The sequence below is a fragment of the Haemaphysalis longicornis genome, unplaced genomic scaffold, assembly GCF_048455015.1.
Source record: "Haemaphysalis longicornis isolate Haplotype H1 unplaced genomic scaffold, Haemaphysalis longicornis Haplotype H1 scaffold_1, whole genome shotgun sequence".
NCBI classification, from domain to species: domain Eukaryota; kingdom Metazoa; phylum Arthropoda; class Arachnida; order Ixodida; family Ixodidae; genus Haemaphysalis; species Haemaphysalis longicornis.
In genome coordinates, this window is record NW_027526203.1 from 137,229,647 (window position 1) to 137,250,848 (window position 21,202).

The 21,202-nt window shown below is 51.3% G+C and overlaps 1 protein-coding gene and 1 pseudogene across 1 annotated transcript in view; both read right to left on the minus strand.

The window, feature by feature from the left end:
• Positions 1-21,202, minus strand: part of LOC144136852 (uncharacterized) — a 361,595-nt gene that overhangs the window by 48,035 nt on the left and 292,358 nt on the right. The gene's annotated exons all lie outside the window — the stretch shown is intronic.
• On the minus strand, positions 13,357-20,206 carry LOC144153517 (uncharacterized; annotated as a pseudogene).

Consider the following 21,202-nt stretch of genomic DNA (forward strand, 5'->3'; position numbering starts at 1 on the left):
TTGCCGTCCCCGGCAACCAGGGAGCAAGTTCCCGCGGGGTGCAAGACAACGCGATCGAGCTGAACTCGCGCGCACGAGTACATGTCGCGTTCCCACACTCTATGGCAACGACGCTTCATCACCGACTTCACAGTCTCTCATTCTATACACTACTCCGCCTCGGCATGCCCAGGTTAGGAACATTGTCACGCATTCTTGCAGCCAGCAAAGCAAGGAATTGGGCAGTTTCACCGATGTCAGCATCAGTTCACCCAACATCCGCAGCGCATAGAACCCCCCTTACCTCTGTATGATGTGTGGCTCCAATACTCCTCATAATCCTTATGTAACATTACTTGAAGCCGAGCTCTACTGTAGACGCCATCATACGGGAAGGGGGGTGGGTGGGGGGGGGGGGGAGGGTTGCTCAAGCTGTTTTGTTGTCAAAAAGGATGAGCTCAACCTCCCTTCCTTGTTTTTCCAGAAATAAAGAAGTCATGTCTCTACAACAAACAAAAATCTGGCTGGAGTGGTATAAAGCGCGAGGTTAAATAACACTGAGTAATTTAGGCAGAATGCACGACATGTCTGCCAAGCCTAACTTTTACTTAATTCCCAATTCACCTTGTTTCTTTTCTTCTTGAAGCTTGCTGCTGACGCGCTATTATCATTAGAGGTTTGCTGTTCCTATAAGAGAGCAGATGATTTCCTTCACATAGTTTTATTCGCAATGTCGATTGCATTCCGCGGGAAGGTGCTTGAGGCGAATTTTTAGTGCCACGCAAAGGGCACGATTGCTCTATCCCAACGAAGCAAATAATAACCTTAATTATTAGATTAATTGGGGTGTTCGAAGTGGATGAAGTGTATCTACGAAAAATGACTGTTTTTTGAGCCGATGCAGTATAAAAATTCAAGGCCGACCCCTGAAAGAACTGTTCCTTTCAGAAGCTGAAAGAAACGCACGCTTCTAGGACCCCAAAATAATAATAATCATCTTCATGGGAGATAGAGCCCTCCCCATCAACTTGAAAACACATGCCAGGTCTCTGCTCTCTATTGACTTGCTCATGTTTCATGCCACCTTCATCATCCCACCTCACATACGCAGCCTCCGTGACTATTTTGAAACCCTTAAAATTGTCAGTCAATTCTCTTCGACACACCATCTTGTTTATCAAGTACTAAACCGGCTGTCAGCTCCCCTGCATAATGGCATACAAGCTCGCATCGACCGGGCGCCGGGATACGAGACTTGTTCGCCGGGGAATCAGGAAGCCCGTGTGGCCGCGCCGGAGACTTTATGGCGGCGCATTTCAGCTGATTTCATCTCGGGCTCCCCGACGGGCCGCTCGGGCACCTCGAGCCCCCCTTGTGCCCCAAGAACACCCCCAGCGATGCAACTTATTTGTTACAAAAAATTTATTCATCGGCCATTTTAAGATCCAGCTAAACAAGTATGGTGACACCAGGGTACAACAGTACGACTACATTTACATCACATTTAAAATGTTTTGTTTCTTTCTGGCCGCTCCGTCAACACCATCTGGGCGCCGTCTCTTGCGCTCGGCGTCATGGGCCGCCCTTCCTCCCACGATGCGTGAGTGGCCCGATGTTGAAGCTTGCGCATGACGTAGCGGCCCCGTTCTACTTCCCGAGCCTCCGGATCGACCCGACGGCGACGGTTGCAATTCCGCCGCTGCTTGGGACGTCGCTTCTCATACCAGCGCGCGATGCTCTACGAGAGTATGCTCGTAGGGTAGTTTCACCGATGTCAGCATCAGTTCACCCAACATCGGCAGCGCATAGAATCCCCCTTACCTCTTTATGATGTGTGGCTCCAATACTCCTCATAATACTTGCGGCTTGCGGCTTGCCAACTGCGTCACAAAGGCATGACCATGGCGCGTTTTGCCGCGACGGGCCCAGGCGTTCCCTCTTGCTTTGTGGCTGGGAGTGCCTTTGTGTATGCGCACTCCATGCTCCGGAGGGTTTTCTGCTCGTTGACAAGCAGACTGTTTGAACTCCCCTCCCCCCTTTCCCCCCAACTTAAAGTCTCTTCCTCTCTTCAAAATACCTTAGGAAGTGTCCATCAACACTCTTCTAGAGCCAATTAACCTTCCCAAACTTCCCGCGAGACTGGTGGCGCTAGGGGCAGTGCGGGATCCGGTAGCGGAATGGGCGCCAGACTATGGAAGAAGAAGAAAAAAAGAAAGGAAAGGCCGGGAGGTCAACCAAGTGTAGAGCCCGGTTTGCTACCCTGCACTGGGGGAATGGGGCAGAGGGAATAAAAAAAAAGGGGGGGGGGGAGGAGAGGAATAGATAGGAGTGGGAAAGCGCGCACTTTAGTCCCGTTTCGGGTACTATAGTCTTTCAAGCAAGTTCGTTTCACTCAGGAAACGTAAAAGGGCTTTCGTCGCCTTCTGCGAGGTCGATGGTAAAGACCAATGACTTAGAATAGTTTCCACCGTAAATGGTCGATTGTCCAATCGGCTCAGCGCGGTGGCAAGCACGCTCCTCTCCGGCGAGTATTCGGGGCAGCGACACAGCACATGTTCTATAGTCTCTTCCGCCCCGCAGGCGTCACAGTGGGCGCTGCTGGCCATCCCGATGAGGAAGGAGTAGGCTTTCGTGAAGGTCACTCCCAACCACAGTCTACAAAGTAAAGTTGACTGGGGTCGAGACAGCCCACACGGAATACGGCGCTGAAGAAGGGGATCCTGAATATACAGACGGGGATTCGGAAAGTCCGGTGTGTTCCATTGCTGCATGGTAATCTTGCGTGCAAGGGAGCGAAGCGTTCTGGCGGCATCGGTCCTTGAAAGCGGAAGTAGAAGGTGCGGTCGCTCTCATGGCCTGTACGGGCAGCTTTATCCGCCAGCACGTTACCGATGACTCCGCAGTGACCTGGAAGCCACTGGAAAATTACGTCATGGCCGGCTGTGATGGCTTGATGGAATTTTTCTCTTATCTCTGTCACCAGTTGGTGTAGGGGGCCGTAGCGCAGGGCTGCGCGTAAGCTCTGTAAGGCAGCCTTGGAATCCGAAAAGATCGCCCAATTTTGAGGAGTAGCTCCGATGATATGATCAAGAGCCTCACGAATGGCGGCAAGTTCTGTAGCTGTCGAGCTCGTGGTATGGCCAATACGGAATCGAGTTGTTGCAAAATCTGCTGGCACAAACACTGCACCTGCCGAACTGGATGACGTTACTGAGCCATCTGTGTACACATGTTTCCGGTCGTTGTACTGTTCATGCAGTAACAGCAGCGTAAGCTGTTGAAGGGCCAATGATGACAAGTCGGCTTTTTTTCGAATTCTTGGAACACTGAGACGAATCTCAGGTTGTGCCAGGCACCACAACGGGGCGGTCGGTGTTGCCGCAGAGGCGTACCTTGAAGGGATTTCAGTCCTGTGCGTTGTGATAATGGCTGAAAAAGTAGATCGTGGTCTACTTTGAGGAAGCTGCGCCAGATGGTGAGAAGGCAGCCTCGTGAGGAGCCTGATGTACAGGCGTAGTGTTTCAGTAGCCACGTACGTTGCTATTGGGTGTTCCTGTGCGATGCAAATGGTGCCCACTGTTGAAGCACAACGCGGCAAACCAAGACACGTGCGCATAGCCTGCGCTTGGACGCTCTGTATTACCTGCAGGTTAGTGGTACAAGTGTTGGAAATTGCTGGCAAGCTGTAACGCAAGGCGCCTAAAAAAAGTGCGGAGTACAGTTGCAGCATTCCTCTTACCTATGTTCCCCACGTCTTTCCAGCAAGAAATCTGAATATCTGGGCAATGGTGGTAAGTTTCTTCTTAAGGAAAGGCACATGTGCGCTCCAGGAAATGTCCCTGTCGATGATGACGTCAAGAAATTTGTGATGCCTGGAGTAGGGAACCAACCTCCCATTGATCTTGATGGAATATCGAAACATGGGCTTGCGGGTAAATGCAACCAGCGCGCACTTGTCACCCGAGATACTCAGACCTTGTTGCCGCAGGTAAGATCGCGTTACATTGGCCGCCTTTTGAAGTCGTGCCCGTAGCTGTGGTCGGTTGACCCCCGAAGCCCAGAGGGAAATGTCGTCGGCATAAATGGAGACGCAGACATTCTTGGGGAGAGCGTGCACAAGTCTGACGATCGCTAGGTTGAAAAGCGTTGGACTTAGCACCGCACCTTGGGGAACACCACGTTGAACAAAGTACTGTGATGTCGGGCCATCCTCCGTCATGACATAAAAAGACCTTCCGGACAAGAAGCTTTCTATCCATCGGTAGACTCGCCCACCAAGTCCGAAGTGCTCCAGGGCGTCTAGAACAGCCTCATGAACGACGTTGTCATAGGCGCCCTTAACGTCAAGGAAGAGGGCTGCTGAAATGCGTTTGCGACTTTTTTCTTGCTGTGCAAACGTTACCAAGTCCACCACGCAGTCTATGGAGGAACGCCCGCGCCGAAAACCAGCCATAACTTCAGGGTATATATTGTTATGTTCGAGGTACCACTGCAGCCGCGTGAGTATAATCCTTTCCATGAGCTTGCATAGGCCAGACTACAGTGTACTAGAACACTGTAGCCAGACTGCGAACCGGTCGTCGACAGGAAGGACGGGACGCGTTTCCGTTTCCTGTGCACAACATCATTAGAGAGCGTTTCCAACTCTACGCAAAGTTTTACCGTAGGCAAAGTTGGTTTTGCGTTTAGCGGCGTAGAGCGAAAGACCGATGTCAGCAAAGTAGCGCTCGACGATATAGGGCCTGCGTGTCCTGTGTTTACAACATGGCGGCAGGTAGAGCGGAGCACCTCAGAGTAATTTGCATCTTATAGAGTTTTTTTGCTCCTGTTTTCTTAAATAGGTCCCGTGGTCTGCACGTTGCTCTCGCGCTGAGCGAAACTAATGTGGCATCCCTGACTGTCCGAACAAAGCTTTTCCATGCCGGCGTCCGTTGCTGTGTGTGTGCTGTCATAGCCTCCTTTATATATAAAGGAGGCTATGCTACCGGGTACCGTACCGGTTCTCCGCGCTGCAAACCGGTCAGCTCGGCTGGCTAGCCGCTCGGCCGTAGCGCGGTGGTGCCATCGTACTGCCAGGGACCTTTGTGGGGGCTTTCTTTGGTTCGCCAAGGGAGGCTGATCGCCTTCTTGAGCGATGATTTCTGTCAACCAAGCAGAGTTTCCAGCCGTTCCTTTCCTTACACCCTACCTTCAATCCAGCTTCCGGGCTAATTCCGGTACTAGCGCCATATTCTCCCCTGGTGAACCTGAGGAAACATTATCGCATTATTATTGTCATTGCAACGCCGCCCCCATCGTGGCTTTGTAGGCGTTCTAATTGTCATGGCAACAGTGCGAGAAGACACAGTTTGCATGAAGAAGAGGTGATACTCTTGCCCTCACTTGCTGGTTTGATTCTGCCACAAAACTCCCCGCTCCGTACTCCCACCCGCCAACGGTCACTCCGGCGCCTCCACCGGACCAGCTCCGCTGCTACCGGCGCGCAGCTACGCTGCCCGCCGTGCGCCGCTTGAGCAGGAACGACACCAGCTCAAATATCACTTGCACACTTTATTCACGTTACGTGCGCCGAGGCGACGTGCGGCGAGAAACACTGATGCGCAATACAACACCGACAAGGTTGTCTGTCATCAAACACAGCACACGCACGACACAAGTCCTATCCTTCAGCTCAGCTTCACGGCATACGAAGGCGGTTCTCACCTTTCGCTAACAGCACTCAGACTTCTTGTTGCGATTCGTCCTGGTGTTTTTGGAGTCCCTTTTTCAGAACCCTAATGTCGAGAGAGAACACGCGAACAATTTCCCATTACATAAGACGTGCGTCGGCCTCGCAGTGCGTCAGCGGCAGCAGCGGTGACAGTTTTCGCTCATGCGCGCCTCCAGGCACGCCGGGAAGAAGCAGATACAGACAAATATGAAAGGAGTGTTTCCCCAGGCCGGCTACTTTCAGGACGCAATAATAAAACCTAAACTAAAAAAAGTAACATCGGCCTGGTGTAACAGCATCGGAGGGGGACAGCTAGCTCAGAGTTTCGCGGGGTTGTCGCAATTTCCATAAAAGAAGGGACCTTCAGAGGGAAAGGACGACTTTATTTTTACGCGACAAGTGGCCACCGCCTTGAGAACTATACGGGCGCGTTGTGCGCCCCCGCATGGTGCCTTCTTCAGCAGAACAAGGAGCAAGAACCGCTCTGTTCAACACTCTTTCTTCAACAGCCTTACTCCCAGTTCCAAGTTTGTGTGCACTTGATTTTATAATCGCATGGTAAATCCCCGCTGCGTAGGTGTCAGCATTACTGCCGTGAAGAAGAATGAGGCTGCGAGCGTGCCTGGTGGCTCGTGGGGACCGATCAGGTACTGCTACTGCAAGGACGCCGGCATCGTCCACCTGAAGGCGCCCATGTGATGGTCTACTGGCCAAATGCATTCATCCAAGCCCAAACTTCGACTTTCGATCGGACCCAGGCGGCCGTGTCCGTCTTCGCCGGAAATCTCGATGAGGCGAGCATCGCCGTCAAGGCTAAGAAAGGCCTCGTCATGTCCTCTAGAGGTAAAGCTAGACGTGTCGGAGAGCTGGCTTCCGGACTCGTTGGACTCCAGGCTCCCGGCGATGTCGCGAAAGCCCGTCGCGACGGGCCCCAATAAGGGCCGTGGCCCCGTGTTAGCCGACTCTCGGAGGTCCCTTGCAACGGTGGATGCGGAGGCCGGAGCGCACCAGTCAACGGGTGCCCTGGCGTACCTGCGAAACACGGTTGCGGAGGTCATGTCGTCGGCTGCCCATCTGAAACCAGTGGGCACGCTGTCCAAGTGGTTCAGCTCTCTGCGAGGGTGGAAAAAGTTGGGAACGACGGGAGCTTGGTTGGCGAAGACGCCCCATGGCAGGCCGGGTACGTTGCCGGGCACGCTGTTGAAAATGGACCAGCATCATTTCGGCGCTCCTGACCGGACGGCGTTCCCCGCAGGTAAACCAGCGGCTCCATGCGGCGAAGGATCGGTGTCAGGCTCGGATGAAGGCGCGGCATCGCCGCCGCCTTTTAGTGTCCGCCGCCTCCTGCGCTTGACGACAGCGGAGGAAGAGCGAGCTTTGGCGATCCAGGAGCCCGTCTCTGGCGCAAGCTGCCCCAGCGAGACGTCGCTGTTGGTCTGCAGCTCCGGCGACATGCGCCAAACACCGGGACCATCGGACGGAACGTCGTCGTTTTCCAAGGCACATCTCGCCGTTATATTCCTGTTCACGCTCTCTGTCGTCTTCATCGGGCTTTTCTTCGGCCTGAGTGGCGCGGTTGAAGGCCAGGGCACCACTGCTCAGTACGGCCGCGACCCAGAAATCCTGACCGTAGCTCCCGAGGAAGATGCCAGTGCAGGAGAGAAAGGAAGCCCGCCAGCCCCTGTATCAGGCCCTGTGCTCCCCGGCAATCCCAACCGGCACCTCGTACCTGAATGGGGCGAGCTAACTGCAGCCACCGAAGCGTCCGCACTCGTTCCAAGCACGGGCAGCAACAATACAGGCTTTGGCGAGTGATGGTCTACTGGTCTGTTTCTATTCGGAACAAAAACGATCACAGCTGGCACCTACAAGTGCCATTAATACAGTGAAAGCTTGTCAGTTCGAACTTCAATAATTCTAATTTATGGATAATTTGAACTGTACGATTTGAGCCGGGCACGCCGTCTTATAAGTTTATGTATAAAAGAAGCCCGTTAATTCGAACCCGAGCAGGTTGCACCACGGTTAATTTGAACTACGCGCCACCGTACCGGCGCTTTGGCGCTTGGAATACGATTAGAGAAACCCACCTTATGCTTACACACGTGGCTGCGTAGTAGCAAAGTTACTCTGGTAGTACGTAGAGGGCAAAATAGGGTAAAACACTATTCTAAACAGTGTTTTACCCTACTTTTGATAATGTTTTCATCGAAATGTTTTAATCTAATAGTGTTTTAATATGTCTGGCGTTTTGAAAGGCGCATTCTTTGTGAACTCGGTCGATGAGGACGCGAGTACGGTGGTGTGTGTGGTGCGCTAAAAGATCAGAGCATCATATCACAGGTCAGAAGCGCAGAACGTGTCGCTGCCAATGACAACAAGGGAGACGAGGAGGAAGCATAGTGTGGAAGTTCGCTTAGAAGCCATGGCCGGATGAAATGCCACCCGTCTCTTTCTTCAGTTTTCAAGAGGCGAAGAGAAGGCTTTCCGCTACAGTAGTTTGTTAGAGCAAAAAGTGCCTACTGGATGGATGGATGGATGGATGGATGGATGGGATGGATGGATGGATGGATGGATGGATGGATGGATGGATGGATGGATGGATGGATGGATGGATGGATGGATGGACGGACGGACGGACGGACGGACGGACGGACGGACGGATCATAGAGTTTCATACAATAATAACTAGAGGGGAAACTGGCGCTAGTGTCAACGCGAACATGGCAGCGGCGCTTACGCTTCAATGGGAATGATGGGTAGTTGTGGAACCGGATTGCGTAGGATCGAAACGGGCTTATGGCTGCGCAAATAGTGTTTTTTGACAAAAAAACTCTTATTGTCCGGTTCACCGTTTACAAATTACATGGCGAATAAAAAAGTTAGTGACAAAAAACTGGTTTTGTACAAAATAAAACGCCGCGTTAAATAAAAAGCAGACGCGGAGTCAAGGAGGTTTGCGGAGTAGGTTTGCCATTTGCCGCCAATTACAGCAGGACGCGGACTTCTTTATAAACTACTTGTAAAAAGTTTCGGCGCTGGTGGTTTGTAATAGGAAGCGAAAAGTTTCGTGCGCATAAAAAAAAGAAACCGATTACCTTTGGAGAAGTTATTCTTGCCTGAATTAGTGACATTCATCAAGCTGCGCTCCTACCAATTGCCGATACTGCTGGTCTACGCTGTACGAGTCGGCGTTCGCACGGAAGGTGTGGCTGTTCCAAGCGATTCGCAACCGTCGTTAGCTTCGACAATACATTGCTCTGCCGAATAAGCAGCGCCGCAACTCCATATTCGCAGACAAATTCGCCGCACAGAGCGCCGTCATTTGTGTTTTCGTGCTCGCTGTGCCGGCAGTGAATTGATAACCCACCCAATTCGCAACTCTAGTTATAAAACTTTCTACTCAGGGTGGCGTCAGTGCGCGCGCGGCATGCAGTTCAAGCAGAAACGTATTTTTGATAGCTTCTTCCAACACACCGCATAGGCAAATGCGTTCATGTAAATCCAAAACGAAAACGAAACTGGGATGGCGTTCCTTGTCCATGTAGCGGGGAATAGGTGCTACGGTAATATGTGGGAGTATTATGCTGTCTAGAGGAGTTGTTTGAGGTCGGGGAGAACGGGACGGGTATCCTAATGTGCGTAAGATGTGAATACCTGTTGCAGTTTCGGAGAGGCGTTGACGTTGGTGGCTGCGATGGATGTCAATTATATCAGTAACCGTCGGAAAAACACCAAGTTGCGCAAGTCGGGTGGTGCTAGTGGTAATAGGAAGACCCAGAGATATTTTTGTAGCTTTGCGGATAAAAGCGTCAAGGTTCCCTTCCAAGGTGCGCGTTAGGACGACGTACGGCCCTTGATAGCGAATGCGGGAGATGATAAGAGCATCGCGGAGTTGAAGAAGGTCATGTGTCCATTGCTTGCTTGTGACGCAGTAACACTGCGTCACAAGCAAGTACGGCCCTTGATAGCGAATGCGGGAGATGATAAGAGCATCGCGGAGTTGAAGAAGGTCATGTGTCCATTGCTTGCTTGTGACGCAGTAAGCACTGCGTCCCCCTGCCTTAGGCTAGAGGCCAACTACACTTAAATTTCGCCTCGGCCAAATTTATTTTGAACGTACAGTACGTGCCATCAAACCAACTGGTACTTGACTGATAGCCCCGTGAAATGCGTTGTTAATTAGTTAGAATGGTTTAAAACAGCTCCGTAGCCGACGACGGTGCACCTGCCGGTGGATCGCGCAAACAGCCATGAAGCGGAAGTGACATGGCGGCTCCCTTCTTAGTTCTCCGGCCAGCCAGGTGAACTGGTCGAGCTGCACCGGGCACGCCATAGAGTTTCTTACTATATACAGTACAGAGTAATCCGGCGCTAACGTCTGTGCGGCTCACATCAAGACCGTCTGTGTCGTCATGGGCCTGCATCTTGCTGCACGCTTCGTCATTGACTTGGATTTAAACGTTTACGTGGCCATAAATTCATATACAGTGCCACGAAAAGGCAAAAAAGAGTGTGTAATTTTGTAAGTATAAAATAAAACACATTGTTTTAAAGCTAAGAAAATTGAAAAAAAAAGCGTATTCTTTTTATTGAGAGACTGCCGGATGGGTAGTGCCTACTATTCTGCAGACCATGCTGGTAGTTAACAATAACGTCAAATTTTGGGATAAGCTCATTAAAAACTCCTATTTTGTGAGTGTTAAAAATAGTAAATTGTTCAAAAACTCCAGAAAGGTTTCATATGCGTACTATTAAAATATCGCATTTGACTGAACCGGCGCACGGACTGTTGGAACTTTTTCCCCCGAAGACAAAGAAGTGATCGCACATGTTGGTAGAAGAGAACGATGAAGAATGACGGCGGCGGTCAGACGTGTTCTGTACGTGATCTGTTGTAAATACAGTTCTTTTCCTTTAACGAAGGCATTGTAGTCGCGACAAAGTGGTGCCGAAACCCGGGAGATCAACGAACCATGGCATGTACCTCAACGGTTGCGACCAATGCCTGAAAGGAACTGAAACCGATTTAATCATGACCGAATCACGAACGGAGCCTACTGAAGGTCAGTTATACCACAAACGAAGTCTTCAACGCTCTACAATAACGACGCTGATCTCGCAAGCGAAGGCTGCCATTTTGAACGCGGACAGAACCGATGAAGAAATTTCCGCCATTACCGACCGCCTAAACTACGAGTCCGACCAACTACGGAACATCGACCGAAACATCGAACCATTTTTGACTGGTGCCCACGCTGAGCAAGAGTTTATGGACACATTTGAGTTTCGCGACATCATCGTGACATGGCAATCAATCTTAAGGCAAGCAATGCAGTGCCCACGAAGCGAGCTTTGGGGTGCTTGTCTCCGATATGGCAGAGTAGCATCGCAGTTTCTCGCCCGCACCAAATCATGTAACTTCAATTGCCCCAGTGACGCATCACGGGTCAACACACTTCTTCAAGCCTCAAGCCACTGCATTTTTGCATCCACCGGTATCGAGGACTCTACCGACAACACCGAGATGCATAGAAAAACGCCGACAGCTACCGTTCAACCTGAACTGGGAGCTCAAGGTATGCCTGGAGAGAAAGGTGCATATCTTGACGCTGTGCTTTGCCTGGAGGGACAAACCAACAGAGAACATAATTCGTCAACGAGTGACACCCCAGCCCAAACTGGAGACATTGCAGTTAACCACGTGTCTCCAACGCAGTTATGGCTTCCATCTGACCTAAAAGTAGGCGCATCGAAGGAAGCCCTGCGAAACAGAACGGGGGTGAATCAAATACGAAAAGACAAGAAGAGGGCAAGGCATGAGAATGGGATTCACACTAAGCACAGGCGGTGGTTTCAATTTCGCTCAAACACGGAAGACCAATGCGAACGACACCTCTTCGTCGCACAAGCCGTTCCTGGCAGACAACGGCATCATCGGCGCGACCATGACAAAGTCCAGTCTTGGATAAAAGATAATACAAACGACGACTATAGGAGCAATGGCTTCCCTACACTTTGTTATTTTTGGAAGTTCCGGCGCAAGAACAGTCAACCAAGCTACCGGCTTCGCGGAACGGCAGGAACAGGACCATGGAGGAAACCTCGCTGCTTCTGGAAGTATAGGCGCAAAGACAGGTCCAACGGCAATCCCCTACGTGTCCACCGCCTGTTTTTCGCCGCGGGGGGAGGTTGTTGGAACTTATTCCCTAGAAGAGAAAGAAGTGATCGCAGATGGTTGAAGAGAACGATGAGGAACAATGGCGGCGATGGAATGTGTTGTGTTTGTGATGTGATCTAAATACAGTTCTTTTCCCTTAACGAAGGAGTTGTAGTCGCGACACGGACCGTCTGCTACAACTTTCGCGGCGACTATTTACCCGGTTAGTCAACATGTCCGGGCGCTGTTACAGCAAAAAAGAACAGGGAAACGAACTATCCTTTCCACAAACTAACGTATATACATTGGGGAAGCAATTGACAGCTCGATGTGGACCAGTTGGTACGACATGATCAAAGGTTTTGAGGCGGAAGAAAAACGCGGACACTAGAAGAAAAAGAAAAAGACAAACGGAGCGCCTCGTTTGTCCTGTTCGTTGTCTTCTAGCGTCCGCGTTATTCTCCCGCCTTAAAACTTTTGACTACATTGGGGTTTCTACTTATATGTAAATATGTAACGAAGGTCGGTCGCCGGCACTTGTACTGCCACTTGCTTATAATGAAGCACAACTATCTTACCGTGCCAAGTCAAGTCAAGTAAAGTCAGTTTTGTGTGCACCACAGTAATGCGGGCAGGTTCGGACAAAAAGTAAACTTTCACTTTCACTTCCAAGGACTAATGGAGCGAATTTTGAGTTTACAAGCGAAGCGAGAAATGGCAAGTGAATTCCGGCCATTTCGGCTGCCTCGTATACATAGCAGTGCCTAGTGAAGAAAGCAAACCCAAGAAGACGCTTAAGAATCCAATAGACATGCCAAGTCAGCTGCTATGCTCTTCCCATAACCCCCAATGCTGACATGGATTCCCGAGCCCAGTTTCCTCTCTAGTATACTTACTAAGAAACTCTATGTCCCGCGGTACTTTTGCTTGCTTCCGTACTAAGATTCTTACACTGCAGCGTTGAGAGAGTAAGAGAGTAAACGTGTTCTAGCGTAAACATCTCGGGATGTCTACGCTACGACATCTCGGGATGTCATCTTACACATGAACTCTTTCTAAAGCATTCACTTCTTAAGGCAAATCAAATATACTGCTACAAATTACTTCAGTACATTAGGAACAAGTTATACAATACTTCCAGCCCTGTAACCGCCACACAACATAACTTGTGTACACTACATCGACCAATGCCATCTACAAGAACAAACTATGGACGGCAACAAAAAAGGTTATCAAATCCCCTCCTTATTGAACAAAGTTCAGAAAGAGATTAATTTTCGCCAACGGTTGTCAAAAACACAGATTAAAAATGTCCTGTTAGAGCAGTTAATTGCATATAGCTAAAATTTACCAAAGCATAAAATAAAATGTTGCAGCGAAATTGTAGATATCTATGCTGAAGTAAGTCTCTGTTGCGGGTGTATTTTGTTGTTCGTTCTTTTCTTGTTTTGTTGTATTGTAGATATCTATGCTGAAGTCTCTGTTTCGGGTGTATTTTGTTGTTCGTTCACTCCTTGCACTGCACGAAAAAAACACGCGAGTGTTTTGATACCATATCCTGTGTGAAAATTTGGTTCTGTATTCTTTTTTGTGCAAAGTAGTCGCACATTGAACGTTCGAGGAGCCCAACTGCAAATGTACTCTCTGCAGTCTGTAGCCCTTTTTTTGTTTTTTGTTTTGTTTTGTACACTCGACTGCAAGTGTGCTATATAATATACTGTGCCCTGTTGCGACTGGCCACCCGAGCGCAGTCACCGGTGTAGCGATGTTGCCTTGCTCCGTCCGCTATCGACGCGGCGCAGAGCAGAGCGACGAAGTCCTCGAGCCGACGAAGAGTTGAAGTAACCTTTATATACAGTATATACAGGGTAAGCAAACGTTACATGATTCGCACAAAGGCGACAGCACCCTTTTCACTCGGTGCTTCCGAAGAGACTGGTGCCGGAGAGAAGCCGCCGAGGAATGCCGACGATGAGAGCCTCCGGGCTTCTTTTATAACCCGGGAAGTTCGTTGTGGCCCCAAGAAGTTCTAAAAGCTCCAATCAGGGCTCTCGCTGCCTGAAGTTTGAATTCCGACGAATGGTAGCGAAGCGGTGAGTCAGATGCGCCGCCAATGGGGAAAGGGAGGGCGATGCCCCCGCCGTCTCTGTGACCTCGCCTCCGGGCGTAGCGACATGCCCTTGTTTGGTCGTTCTCCGATGCGGGATTCGGCCGCGCCGCAGCGTTCCGAGATGCAGGATTCGGCCGCGCCGCAGCGACGAAAGGGAGAGGCGTGACTCAGCCTCGCTGTCGGCGTGTCGCCTCGTGCAACGCCTTTGGGCCAGGCGCTCTGGCACAACAGCACCCCCGCCGCCAGACAATGCGCAGTGAAGACGAGCTGCCTCCACGTGGCTCGGATGCTGGGTGCGCGCGTTCGCCAGGCTCATCCAGGTCCACCTCCAGTGCCCCAGGAAAGGGCGGCTCCACCAAGTCCCTCTCCATGAACGGGTACCGCCTGCCAGGTCCGGATCACAGGTACCTCGCCGTGCTGCCAAGTGTCTCGAGCAGCTTCGTCCGACTCTTCTGTTCTGTCCTCGGCCCCGGTGCTCATCGTTCTGGAGCTTGCAAAGAACCGACCGACAACAGGCAACACCAAGCGCACGCAAGCACCCTCTGTCCTCTGTCAGAACACCAGACTCTAAAGCGTGACAAACTCTCCTAGCTAAGTATCTATCCCCAAATTTGGACCCTCTACACCAAGAGCCCCGCGCGGGATGTAAAACTCTTAAAAGAAGAACTCACACTAAGTGTCAAACGTAACACACGACATTAAATGATAACTAAGGTTGATTACTTGAAATCACGCGGTGCGGAAATAATCAACTGAGGCAGCAAATGAGGGCAATAATTTTGCTCCCATCTACCTGCTACGCTAAAATCTGCTCACGAAGAGGCGAAATGAAAGACACGGGGAGGATGAACGCAGCCTTACCTAGAACGCACGGCTTAGTGCGTCTGCGTTAGCGGTTCCGGCTACATAGCATGCAAACTTCTGCACTGCCCACACGACGCAGCCACATTCCTTTCCAGAATTACTGTAAGCCTCATCCTCTTGGCATAGTACAACTTCCATGCCACGATCGCTCGATCGCACTGAATAACGAACCTTTCGAAAAGTCGGGGACCGTTAGAACTGGCTTTTCGCTCAGGCTCGTTACAGCGCTTAAATGCGTCCTCCTTCTCTGTGCCCTTTTCACCTTAACTGGCTCACTCTTTCTGAGAGCGTCAGTTAAAAGACTAGCCAGTGTGGAGTAATCTTTCACATAATGCTGGTAATATCCAGCCAAACCCAAAAAAGCCCTTATCTCGGAGTTAGTCGTTGGTCGGCGATAGTTTAGAACCGCGGCTACTTTGATTTCCGACGGTCTGCGTCGGCCGCGCCCCACTACATGTCCTAGGTACGTCACTTCGGCGCAACCTAGGTGACATTTCGACGGTTTGACTGTTAGGCCGGCTTCTTTGAGCCTGCTCAGCACGACTCGTAAGTGCTCTACATGCTCCTCCCATGTGTTCGAAAAGATGGCGACATCATCGAGGTAAGGGAGCGCGTACTCTGACATGCCGCGAAGTACATGATCCATTAGTTTCGAAAAGCAATACGGCGCGTTCTTGAGACCGAAGCTCAACATGACGGGACGGAATGTTCCGAACGGGGAAACGAACGCAGCGTATCTCCTGGCACGCTCAGAGAGGGGCACTTGCCAATAGCCTCGTACGAGGTCTAGTGTGGAAATGTAATTCGCCTTGGATACGGTCTCCACCCGCTCCTCGAGGTTCGGAATCGGATACGTCTGGTCTCGGGTTATCGCGTTGAGGCGCCGGTAATCGACGCACGGCCTGGGGTCCTTTCCAGGTACTTGAACTAGTATTAGAGGGGAGGTGCAATCGCTCTCACTCGGGACAATGACCCCAAGGTCACACATGCGCTTGATCTCGACCGCCATAATCTGTTTCTGTACGGGAGAACATCGGTACGGCTTGCTACGAACCGGCTCGTCCCGCGTTAACTCAATGTCATGCTCGATTATCGTAGTCTTTCCGGGCCGATCAGAGAAAACATCCTCAAACTCGAAAATTATCTTCTCCAAGTCCTTCTTTTGTGCTTCGCTTAGAGAGGGTGATAACCTCACTTGCTCCCGCAGGAGATCCGAAGTGCCTTCCTTCAGGTCCGCAGAGGTCAGAATATCTGCGCCTTCCTCATCCTCGGCATTCAAAGCTATGTTCACCACAGCATGACGCTGAATGTAGGGTTTCATCAAATTGCTGTGGTAGATTTTGTTCTGCCGTTTGCCTAGCTTCACTTCGTAGTTTGTGTCAGATAGCTTCGACACTACTTTTGCTGGCCCCTCCCAATGAACTTCTAGCTTATTTTTCTTCGAAGGGCGCAGCAGCATCACTAGGTTACCCACTTCGAACGTACGCTTCCTAGCCGACTTGTCGTAGTACGCCTTCGACAATGCTTGTGCCGCCTTCATGTGGCTCTCAACAAGGTCTTTACTTTTCCCGAGCCTCTGCAGTAGATTAAGAACGTACTCCACCACGTTTGGATCCTCACTGTAACCTTCCCAAGACTCGCGCAGCATTCGCAGCGGGGTTCTGAGACTCCGGCCGTACACCAGCTCCGCAGGGCTAAACCCCGTACTTTCGTGTGGAGCAGACCTCAAAGCGAACATAGCGGCAGGTACGCATGCTTCCCAATCGCGTTTTCGCTCAAAGCAGAGGGCTCGCAGTATTCGCTTTAACACTGAGTGCATTCGCTCCACTGGGTTGGATTGCGGGTGATAGATAGAGCTGTGCACCACTTTGATCCCGCACCTTTCAAAAAAAGTCGAGGTTAGGCAGCTAGTGAAGACGCTACCATTGTCGCACTGAATTTCAGCAGGAAATCCGACACGAGCGAATATTGAAAGGAGCGCGTCAACCACTTGAGGAGAATTGAGCTCTCTGAGTGGCACTGCTTCCGGGAACTTTGTCGCGACACAAAGGGCGGTTAGAATGTACCTACAGCCGTTCTCGGACTCGGGCAGAGGCCCAACAATGTCGATCACCAGCCGACGGAATGGTTCAGTTATGACTGGTACCAACTTCATAGGCGCCTTCCACTTATCCGTACTCTTGCCGACCCTTTGGCATGTGTCGCAAGAGCGCACAAAGCCTTAGATGTCTTTCCAGCATTTAGGCAATTTAGGCCAGTAGTACTCTAGCGCAAGTCGAGCTTTTGTCTTTTTCAGACCGAGGTGCCCTGCCCACGCGTTTTCGTGCGCGAGTTCCAGTAGCTGACGGCGATACTTTTCCGGGATCAAAAGCTGCTCGTACTTCTGACCCTTTGCATCTGTGTAACTGCGGTACCACAAGCCGGACTTCTCATGAAATGAAACGTTCTTTTTCTTTGCGCCCCGTTTCACATTCTCAAGCAAGGCTTTTATCGAGCTATCATTTTGCTGTTCTCGAATGAACGTTGCTCGATCCACCTTGATTAACTCATGCCAGCTGTCGGAGACTGGGGACAACGTATCGTTCGCCTCACACGGCGGCGCCGCTTCGGTTTCTCCGCCGAAAGGGGTGACGCAATCCGCTTCGGCCGCTGGCGGTTCAACCAACCTATCGCGAGAGTGTGCGGTTCACTCGAACCACTTAGTAGTAGTAGTAGGTCGGCTCGCAGCTCGGGCTACATTTCTCCACCGCCTTTACCGTTTCGCTCGCTGGGGTAGTTTCAAGTTCCTGGGAGAGCTTCCGCGCCTGCGATCTCGTGAGTGTCATGCACGCCAAACTGGTAAAGAACGATTTTCCCTGTTCTTTGAGCAGTTGCTCCGAGCTATTAGAGAAGAGATAAGGAAAATGCTCAGGGAGCGCTGCGGACACGGCCGCCTCGGTGTTAAGCTTACCAAAACCGCCTTCAATGACGACCCTCGCAATCGGCAAGCAAACGCTCTGCTCCTCGGCAACTTGCCTTATCCACGCGCATTCTCCTGTGCAGTCGTTTGGAGAAACTAGTGACGGGTGGACTACGTCCATAGTTGCTGCGGAGTCTCGGAGTGCTCTGCACTTCTTGCCGTTCACGTTTATCTCCTGCATGTAGGGCTCGAGCAACCGCATGTTCTTTTCGGTTTCTGGGATCGTAGTGAATGCCACCTTCTGTTTACAGTTTGCCGCGATGTGCCCTTCCTTTTTGCAGTTGTAGCAGACAGTGGCGTAAATCATTGGGGGGTCAGGGGGGTCCTGACCCCCCTTGTGTTGGGGCTGGGGTGGACACCCCTTGCAAGTGTCCCCCCCTTGAGATTCATCTTTCATTTACCTTTGAAAGCTAAAACAACTGTTGTTTTTGTCACTCACTAACTGTTGTTTTTATCACCAGCGAGGTACGAAAACGGGAGTGCCAGTGACGCCCCAGTTGACGCAAGGGCCTACTTTCGACGAATATTTTTTTTCAATAATTGATGCAGCTGTAGCGGGCCTTGAGAAGAGGTTTAATCCAGATTCTGAGGGAATCGTGACGTACAGGGCACTGGAACTTGTCCTTCTGAACCGGTCATCAGAAGCAGATTTGGGCGTGATCCGACGATACAAGAGCATCGATATCGGTGAAGTCGTGTCTCGCGTGCGCTTGTTGCACGAAGAACACTGCAACCTCAAGTCGGTCGACGACGTGGCAGCAGTACTCCGGAACATGCACACGTCCACCCGCCAGTATTTCAAGGAAGTGGAGAGTGTTCTCAGGATTATCTTAGTGATGCCGGTCTCTTCCTGTGAAGCAGAGAGATCGTTCAGTGCCTTGAGAAGACTGAAAACATGGCTGCGTAGTACGATGGGGGAGGAACGCCTCAAATAGACCTCGTAACGTTGCCAGGGTTGTTGAAAAACTTTGTCAGTGCGTGCAAAAACCGCGCTCTCGTTTTTGGACCCTCTAGAAGTGTCGAAAGCTAGGAAACATGTCATAGGTGATCAGTACTCATATTGTACAGAGTATTTCTTATTGATCTTTTTTTAACGTCTGCAATAGCACAGTGCAATTACGTGAGGTATGAAAGCATGCTCGTTTTTCTTATTTTAATTCAAATCACGATAGTAATTTGTATATAAATAAAAATAAAGCACAAAACAAAATGGCCGCCTTGGCAAGATGTGTGTCCCCCCTTGTGATTTTTCTGGATTTACGCCACTGGTAGCAGATTATCTGCTTCCGCGACTCAAATGCCCGGACGGCGTCCGCGCGCTGCTTAGCATCGCTGTTCGATTTTCGAGACTCATCTATGCCTTCCCCAACAGTTTCTTTCGTAGGAGGTGAGTCTTTTCGAAAACTGAACGCGCTAGTTGTTTCCCTTCCTCAGGCTTCTTCCTAAAAGCGTCCTTACCGTCCGCTTTTTCAACGCGCACCGCCTTATAATGCAACTTTCGGCGGGTGTAGTACTCCTCAGCTAACTCTGCTGCCTTGTTAAGCTTTACTTCTTGGAGCTTATCCTGCAGCCACAACCTGACGTCGTCTTCGACGCAGCGATAGAATTGCTCAAGCGCTATGCACTCAACCACTTTGTCGCGGTCGTCATAGGCTTCCTCGCCTTTGAGCCACTCAATTAGGTCAGCCTTCAGACGAAATACGAAGTCTATATGCGACTCATTGCCCTTTTTTGCAAACCGAAACCTCTGCCGGAAAGCCTCAGGCGACAACCTGTATTTCCTCAAAAGAGCCTCTTTGACCTCGTCGTAGCTCTCAAAGGCCTCCTTCGACAGGCACGTTATCACGTCCGATGCCTCTCCAGGAAGCAGGGCTAACAAGTTTTGCGCCCACAGAGACCGTTCGATATCGTTTCGCTCACAAACGTGATCAAACTTAACGAGGTACTTCGCCATGTCCTCGCCAATAACGAACGGAGGCAGTTGGTCCCGAATTCTCGGACCGTTCGCAGGAGCCGTTGGAGAAGCTACGCTAGGCGCCGGCGAGCCCTGCCGGAACTCTAACCGCTTCAACTCGAGCTGCCTTACGGCTTCCCGTTCCTGCCTTTCGGCTTCTTCCCTGCGTTCCTGTCTTTCGGCTTCCTCCCTGCGTTCCCGCCTTTCCGCCTCCTCGCGCTCACGGCGCTCTTTCTTTTCGGCTTCCTCGCGCTCCGGCGCTGTTTCGCTTCCTCGCGCTCCCGGCGCTCTTTAGCGTCCTCGCGCTCACGGCGCTCTTTGATATCATCCCTGGCCTCATTGACTTCCTCAGCCGTTACGTTCTCCTTCCGCATGATCTCAAGGATCGCATGCTTCCGTTTCGCACGGCCTAAGTCAAGGCCCAGCTCCTCGCAAATTTCGATGAGTTCCTTCACTTTAAGGTCCTCCATCGTTTGCACAGGCCTCTTGCTGCTTACCCGCTTTAGAATTCCCTTGCCGTTCCTGTACTATCGAGCTACTAGTAAGACACGCGCAAGTAATTCTGTACGCTCCTTTGTTTACCTCTCGGGACTAGCTTTGGTTTCAATGCACTTTCTCTATGCTTGAAACACTCAAAGCTATACACAGGGCTTCACACAGCCCTTCTCTAAACTACTATAACCTGTGCTAGAGAAGTCTGGTGAACTGAGAGAAAACGTCGAGCGCTTACCACACCCGGTAGTAGCCGTTGCCGGTCGATCCCGCAGCTACCATCCACTGTTGCGACTGGCCACCCGAGCGCAGTCACCGGTGTAGCGATGTTGCCTTGCTCCGTCCGCTATCGACGCGGCGCAGAGCAGAGCGACGAAGTCCTCGAGCCGACGAAGAGTTGAAGTAACATTTATATACAGTATATACAGGGTAAGCAAACGTTACATGATTCGCACAAAGGCGACAGCACCCTTTTCACTCGGTGCTTCCGAAGAGACTGGTGCCGGAGAGAAGCCGCCGAGGAATGCCGACGATGAGAGCCTCCGGGCTTCTTTTATAACCCGGGAAGTTCGTTGTGGCCCCAAGAAGTTCTAAAAGCTCCAATCAGGGCTCTCGCTGCCTGAAGTTTGAATTCCGACGAATGGTAGCGAAGCGGTGAGTCAGATGCGCCGCCAATGGGGAAAGGGAGGGCGATGCCCCCGCCGTCTCCGTGACCTCGCCTCCGGGCGTAGCGACATGCCCTTGTTTGGTCGTTCTCCGATGCGGGATTCGGCCGCGCCGCAGCGTTCCGAGATGCAGGATTCGGCCGCGCCGCAGCGACGAAAGGGAAAGGCGTGACTCAGCCTCGCTGTCGGCGCGTCGCCTCGTGCAACGCCTTTGGGCCCGGCGCTCTGGCACAACAGCCCGCACGCTGCCTGCCACCGGAGCAGGGGCCCTGGTCAGGCTCCAAGCCTTTTGCCCCTGCTCCCCTTTCT